We start from the raw sequence: 6,955 nt of genomic DNA, 5'->3' as shown, positions 1-6,955 counted from the left end.
CAGCTATGTGTTGATTGATCCTAGAAAGAAAATTTTTCATTTTAGATCTTGATTGAATTTAAGATGTATTTATATGCCTACAAAAAGTCTGTCTTGTTACTGTTGTATAAAATAAACCTAATCTATGGTTTCATTTTTAATCTAAAAAAAGTTGTGCCTTAACAATAGGGCATTGTATGTTAATAAGGGAAAACAATCTTTTTAGTAGATGGGGAAAATAGGAACTTTTTGCCATTAAAACTTAAGTTCTTGTGATGTTTTTAATATTATAGTTGGGGGAAGTTCATTAAAATTAAATTGAAATAAAATTATTTTTGCATAACCTAGCATTTACAACTAAAGTATGTTTTTTATAAGAACTGGCATCTTGATGTATATAGGTCTGAAATAATATTTCACCTTTTGATTTTTAATTTTAATAATATTAGACCAGGATAGATCACATTTTTGCAAATCTTAGTTTTAAATAAATTATTTCGGTGTGCTGTTAGTCCTCTACAGTCATTTTGGTTTAAAAAGTGACTTTATTTATGGTAGCATATCAATAATTTATTAATGTTAAAAAATACTTGTGTATGACATTACAAACTGGTACAGTTCCTAAGGGGAGAGGATTCTAATTGATAGGCAGTTCTGAGAGGGCAGGAAGAATGGAACTTTATACTTCAAAAGGAGGTTTTGGTTTTATGAGGTACTGCTTATGTAAATTGTTTATTTTTATTTCATCAAAGCCTGGCAGGTATATGCATTCCAATTTACCATTGGCAAAGCTTTATTTTTATTTTTAAGGTTGGATGTTGAATTAATTTTGTGGGAAAATGAGATTTGTAAGTAGTTTACCTTCTAGATAAGATAACAGAAGCTAAACTTTCAGAAGTTAAGGATGATAATATTAAAATGACTTGTTATATGTTATGTTTGTAAGGGTTCCCTTAAGTATCATAACTAACAATTTGTGGAAATTGAAAAAGCATAAACTGTGTTATTTGATCAGTAATATGTTCCCTTAAAATTCATTTTGAGGTGTATGTTATACACATAGTAAATTTTTGTTCAGGAATGACTTGCTCATTCTGTATTTTTAAAAATAGGAAATAAGGCATAGTGAGTCATCATTCATCAATTAACCAAAAAGTGTTTCATCCCCTCCATCACTGAAATTATCTCCTGTAGCCACCTTTCTTATTCTTGCATTATGAGGGCACATTTATGGACTTATATTTCCATGTGCCGTATTGTCCATTACCGGCAGTAGCCAAAGCTAGCTGTTTTGGTCCCACAGAAGAGACAGTGCTCTGCCATGAGGACAGGGCACTGCTAGGACTGGTTTTTCTTGTTTTTCCCTTTTGGCGATGTGGACTTCAAGAACTAGATGTATATGCACAAGTTTTGAGTTTACACTAAAACTAGGAAGTGAAGTTTTCAATCTGTGTTCCTGCCTCTTCATACTTTTATTTATTTTTTGTCATCCTGCCTTATACTGGGCTAACAATGAGATAAATTAAAATGCCTTTGAATACTCTTCCCTTTCATGTATTTAAAGCCATGGAGGAACTAGACCATTAGCTGTTGCCGTCACATGCTTAGACACCAGTTTACTTAGCGTGTTATGGCCTTCCTCAACCACACTACCAAATTTAAGTGGGTCCTGACTTCACCCTCTGGGAGGAAGTAAACACTTCTCTCCCCATGGTTTTAGAGCAGTTTTTACCTGCAAGCACCATCTCTATATGTGTTCTTACTCGATTGTACAGTTCTTGAGAGGGATTGCATCTTGGTGATTTTTGTATTTCCACCTCAACCCCAGCACCTAGCCCAGTCTCTTGCACAAATTAAGTACTTAATGTGTGTTGAATTAAATTGAATAAAGGATTATTAGCATTAGCATGTTTCGTGCCTTGGTTGTATAAGCTGATTGTTTGTTTTGTTACATTTGCAAATATTTAATGATTATCAACCCCCACATACTAAGTTTTTAAAAGTTTTGCCTTTGCTTCAGATACTACCCCAGGCAATTTGCTGTAGATAATGTGATAGCTTCCAATGACATAATTACCCCAAACTCTGCCCCGATATACTTTGCCAAACGAAATTTGAATTCTCTGAATAAATTGGTCATGTCTAAAAGAGATGGTGTGCTGCATCTCCTTTTTTGTGTGCCCCCAACACCCTCCCCCCGGCTTTTTTTTTTTTTCATTGTAAAAAGCACAGAAAAATTTAACATTTTAACCATTTTTAAGTGTACAATTCAGTGGCATTTCGTATGTTTTCAGTGTTATGCAACCACCTGGAACCATTTCCAGAACCTGTTCATCATTTCTAAACAAACTATACTCATTAAATAGTAACTCTTCATTCTCCAGCATCCTCACCAGCCACTGTTAAGATCCCTGCCCCCACCCCTGAGCCAGCTCCTAGTAACTCTTCAGCTTTCTGTCTCTACGAGTTCATCTGATTTTCAACTCTTAAGTCATCGTTTTGAGAACAGATGTACGTGACTTACATATTATAAAACTAGCTTGAATCCTTTCTTAGATTTTTAAAAAGTAAGATGGAGGATAGAGAAAAGAGCAAAAGAAGAAAGGAAAGAATTGTAGAAAGGCGGTACTGTTACTGAACACCGAGGTTTTGGTCTAGATCTCTTTCTTTGCCACACAGAAAGCCAATCACTGAGACAATGAGTATTGCCAAGGAAGAAAGGCTTTATTTATTTGGGTGATGTTAGGGAGATGGGAGATAAGTCTCAAATCTCTCAAATCTATCTCACTGAACCCCCCAAATTCCTGACTAAAGTTACACGTTTATATAGCAGAGAAGGAAAACAGGAGGGGTGAGAAAATGGAGTGCGTCAACAGGCAGCAAGTGGTTGAATGAATGGTCTGACATCTCATTGGATGGTTGGGATGACTGGGTAAGATTCAGTTTCTTGCTATTAATACCATCTGGGAGGCCTGAAGGAACTTAGGTAAGACAAATGTAAGTTTTAAGCTTTAAGCCCAGGAGGGTCAATTTCTACGTTGATTGAAAAAAATCCCATAAACATCAGTTTTATGGGTTAATTGGGCCAGTTTCACTAATAAAAAAGGTACAATGAAAAGGCTACACAGGCTTTTGTTCTTAAGATTTGTAGGTGTTAGGCCTCTTTAAAATTTTTCAAGTTTCTTCTGAAGATCAATAAAGCAAGCTCAAAAAAGCAAGACCTTTCTTTTTGTTGTTGTTGGGTTTTTTTGTTTGTTTGTTTTTGTACTGAGATGGAGTTTCGCTCTTGTTGGCCAGGCTGGAGTGCAATGGCATGATCTCGGCTCACTGCAACCTCCACCTCCTGGGTTCAAGTGATTCTCCTGCCTCAGCCTCCCGGGTAGCTGGGACTACAGGCGCCCGCCACGTTGCCTGGCTAATTTTTTTGTATTTTGTTAGAGACAGGGTTTCTCCATGTTGGTCAGGCTGGTCTCGAACTCCCGACCTCAGGTGATCCGCCTGCCTCGGCCTCCCAAAGTGATGATTTTATTTTTATTTTAATTTTATTAATCTGCATATAGATAATGACTTTGTGAAGAGTGTGTGTTGTGTGCAAAACTTAAGATATTGGTTGAGAGTTAAATACATTATTTTTATAATATGTTGGGTATAGTCTAGTTACTAATGATTTTTAAGTACTTTTATAAAAAGTTCATTTTTAAAATTGTTTGTTTTTAAAAGCCAATATACACTGCAAAATTAGGAACAGTATTTTTATTTATTTATACAAGACATTGTGCCAGAGCATACTAGTAAAACACCTTCATGAATGGGTAATGTAATCTCCCAGAATTACATTAAAATTATTTCTGAAAAGTAGCAAAGTCATTACATTTTACTTTTAATGACCCATACCTCACCAGCTCCTCGTCTTTTCTTCACTGTTGCCCTTATTTTGAGGTAATTTTTCCTTAAAATATAACTTACACACCACATTTAGTAGAGGCAGTGACAGTGATCTCAGTACCTATCAGCTGTCCCCCTCCTCTGCCCCTCTTCATCTCTTCTACCTTGTGACCATTTCCCTTGCCCATTCATGTTCTCCTTTATCTCTGCTTTTCTTTCTTAGCCAGGATGCTTCCCCCACAACTCTCACTCCCAAATTCTTTTAGATATACATTTTTCTGGATATTGGCTGCTGAAATCTGAAGCTCTGGTAAAGTTCCTAGTACGGGAGATCAGTCCTGGAGGAGGCCTAGTTAACTATTACATTACAAAGACTCCTCAGAAAGTAAAGGAAAATCACCTTCAAAACCACAAACCTTTACGTTGTCAAGTCTAACATGAGTGTTTTTACAAAGTATTTCTTTCTACCCATTGTTCAAGAATGTAAATGTAGAAAAAAACACAAGACAGTTGGGTAGATACACATGCTTGAGGAAACTTGCTTTTACTGTTTTCCTACTTGTATCCCCAGTTCAGTTGAATTTACAAGGACCTACAAGATGGTCATGTTTGTCTTGGTATGTGTCACCCCAATTTTAGTGTTTCTTTTTTGATTTTAAATCAGTAATTATTCAGTGGATTGTTTATACTGTATAATGAAGTAACAAAACCATTTCGGTTTGTATGTTTTAATTAACAGTTGTGCAAATTCTTCCTGTTTGTTAGGTGCTCCCTTTGAATATTTTGTGAACTGTGTCAGAGGGAGAGGGGTGGTGGCTAGGAAGAGGGTCAGAAAGAAGCTAGAGGGAGGTCAGGAAACAGGGAGGATGCAAAGCAGACATCTACCCTGGTCACCCCAGGGTCAGGGTATCTGTCCTTGTCTCATGTTGAATTCACAAATTGGATATCACTTAGGCTTTGAAGGTGACAGCCATCTCTGATAGCTGAGCATGAGTAAAGAAAGGTAGAGTGCCAATGCAGAAAGGAAAATATTCAGCTTTCCTCTCTTAGATCACACTTTGAAGATGGCCTTCTGGAGACAATCTGACGGGTTAAAACAGGAGCTGTTGGAATTATTCTAGCTGTAACTACATATCAGCTATGTGTTGATTGATCCTAGAAAGAAAATTTTTCATTTTAGATCTTGATTGAATTTAAGATGTATTTATATGCCTACAAAAAGTCTGTCTTGTTACTGTTGTATAAAATAAACCTAATCTATGGTTTCATTTTTAATCTAAAAAAAGTTGTGCCTTAACAATAGGGCATTGTATGTTAATAAGGGAAAACAATCTTTTTAGTAGATGGGGAAAATAGGAACTTTTTGCCATTAAAACTTAAGTTCTTGTGATGTTTTTAATATTATAGTTGGGGGAAGTTCATTAAAATTAAATTGAAATAAAATTATTTTTGCATAACCTAGCATTTACAACTAAAGTATGTTTTTTATAAGAACTGGCATCTTGATGTATATAGGTCTGAAATAATATTTCACCTTTTGATTTTTAATTTTAATAATATTAGACCAGGATAGATCACATTTTTGCAAATCTTAGTTTTAAATAAATTATTTCGGTGTGCTGTTAGTCCTCTACAGTCATTTTGGTTTAAAAAGTGACTTTATTTATGGTAGCATATCAATAATTTATTAATGTTAAAAAATACTTGTGTATGACATTACAAACTGGTACAGTTCCTAAGGGGAGAGGATTCTAATTGATAGGCAGTTCTGAGAGGGCAGGAAGAATGGAACTTTATACTTCAAAAGGAGGTTTTGGTTTTATGAGGTACTGCTTATGTAAATTGTTTATTTTTATTTCATCAAAGCCTGGCAGGTATATGCATTCCAATTTACCATTGGCAAAGCTTTATTTTTATTTTTAAGGTTGGATGTTGAATTAATTTTGTGGGAAAATGAGATTTGTAAGTAGTTTACCTTCTAGATAAGATAACAGAAGCTAAACTTTCAGAAGTTAAGGATGATAATATTAAAATGACTTGTTATATGTTATGTTTGTAAGGGTTCCCTTAAGTATCATAACTAACAATTTGTGGAAATTGAAAAAGCATAAACTGTGTTATTTGATCAGTAATATGTTCCCTTAAAATTCATTTTGAGGTGTATGTTATACACATAGTAAATTTTTGTTCAGGAATGACTTGCTCATTCTGTATTTTTAAAAATAGGAAATAAGGCATAGTGAGTCATCATTCATCAATTAACCAAAAAGTGTTTCATCCCCTCCATCACTGAAATTATCTCCTGTAGCCACCTTTCTTATTCTTGCATTATGAGGGCACATTTATGGACTTATATTTCCATGTGCCGTATTGTCCATTACCGGCAGTAGCCAAAGCTAGCTGTTTTGGTCCCACAGAAGAGACAGTGCTCTGCCATGAGGACAGGGCACTGCTAGGACTGGTTTTTCTTGTTTTTCCCTTTTGGCGATGTGGACTTCAAGAACTAGATGTATATGCACAAGTTTTGAGTTTACACTAAAACTAGGAAGTGAAGTTTTCAATCTGTGTTCCTGCCTCTTCATACTTTTATTTATTTTTTGTCATCCTGCCTTATACTGGGCTAACAATGAGATAAATTAAAATGCCTTTGAATACTCTTCCCTTTCATGTATTTAAAGCCATGGAGGAACTAGACCATTAGCTGTTGCCGTCACATGCTTAGACACCAGTTTACTTAGCGTGTTATGGCCTTCCTCAACCACACTACCAAATTTAAGTGGGTCCTGACTTCACCCTCTGGGAGGAAGTAAACACTTCTCTCCCCATGGTTTTAGAGCAGTTTTTACCTGCAAGCACCATCTCTATATGTGTTCTTACTCGATTGTACAGTTCTTGAGAGGGATTGCATCTTGGTGATTTTTGTATTTCCACCTCAACCCCAGCACCTAGCCCAGTCTCTTGCACAAATTAAGTACTTAATGTGTGTTGAATTAAATTGAATAAAGGATTATTAGCATTAGCATGTTTCGTGCCTTGGTTGTATAAGCTGATTGTTTGTTTTGTTACATTTGCAAATATTTAATGATTATCA

The 6,955-nt window shown here is 35.5% G+C and overlaps 1 pseudogene across 1 annotated transcript in view; it reads left to right on the top strand.

Moving 5' to 3' along the window:
* Positions 1–6,886, top strand: part of LOC105552070 — a 9,793-nt pseudogene extending 2,907 nt beyond the window's left edge. The window contains exon 2 of the transcript XR_001007940.1: positions 3,252–6,886. The product of XR_001007940.1 is annotated as an uncharacterized LOC105552070 (transcript). The remainder of the gene's footprint in view (positions 1–3,251) is intronic.
* Positions 6,887–6,955: the final 69 nt, after the last annotated feature.

Source organism: Mandrillus leucophaeus, unplaced genomic scaffold, assembly GCF_000951045.1.
Source record: "Mandrillus leucophaeus isolate KB7577 unplaced genomic scaffold, Mleu.le_1.0 Scaffold542, whole genome shotgun sequence".
Classification (NCBI taxonomy): domain Eukaryota; kingdom Metazoa; phylum Chordata; class Mammalia; order Primates; family Cercopithecidae; genus Mandrillus; species Mandrillus leucophaeus.
Note: the sequence above shows the minus strand (reverse complement) of the source record. Positions and strands in the feature narration are given on the sequence as shown.